The following is a 728-nucleotide window of genomic DNA, read 5'->3' as shown; positions in this document are numbered from 1 at the left end:
AAATTCGAATGGAAATAACGTTTATACGATCGAAAACTGTTTCACTCGTGACCGTATATTATATTTGAGAGTCGACGCGAAAAAAATTACGAAAAACGATGATTTAGAAAATAATTCTTATTTATTAATGTTATTCGCGTTTTCATTACATGCAAATTAGAAATTCAAGTTACGATTGACATTTTTTTGAGCAAAAATTCGAATGGAAATAACGTTTATACGATTGAAAACTGTTTCATTCGTGACCGTATATTATACTTGAGAGTCAATAATACAATTCCGACGAGAAAGTTGAATAGATACGAGGAAAAAAGGATTATCACAAGTTGGATGGTAATAAAAAACTACTAACTCAATATAATTTTAATAAATACAAGAAATAATACATGAAAGTAGTCCTTATATTTTATTTTCATAAGTAAGAGACTAACCTCAAATTCCGCATTCTTCTTTTTCAATGAAATTGCGACTCAATCACACCTATTATTTCAATTATGATGAACACAACAACTTTTTGGCTTTTCCCTGCACATAATTATGTATACCACTGGATAAAACTTTCTATTTGTTCAATAACTTTTATTAATTCAACGAATTCGAACGCAATAAGACGCGAAACCCGCACGCACTTGAATCATACTGAAAGGAAAAGAAAGAAGGAACCCAAGCGACGCCTAGATTCCTAAGCGTCTGTCGATGATTTATCGATAAATCAGTCGGTAACTAAT

The 728-nt window shown here is 31.0% G+C and overlaps 1 long non-coding RNA gene across 1 annotated transcript in view; it reads right to left on the bottom strand.

Moving 5' to 3' along the window:
* The window catches only part of LOC116186815, an 863-nt gene extending 584 nt beyond the window's left edge, over positions 1–279 (bottom strand). Inside the window, exon 1 of the long non-coding RNA XR_004151855.1 lies at positions 20–279. This is a non-coding gene — a long non-coding RNA (uncharacterized LOC116186815). The remainder of the gene's footprint in view (positions 1–19) is intronic.
* Positions 280–728: the final 449 nt, after the last annotated feature.

Source organism: Apis dorsata, unplaced genomic scaffold (assembly GCF_000469605.1).
Source record: "Apis dorsata unplaced genomic scaffold, Apis dorsata 1.3 scaffold_58, whole genome shotgun sequence".
NCBI classification, from domain to species: domain Eukaryota; kingdom Metazoa; phylum Arthropoda; class Insecta; order Hymenoptera; family Apidae; genus Apis; species Apis dorsata.
Note: the sequence above shows the minus strand (reverse complement) of the source record. Positions and strands in the feature narration are given on the sequence as shown.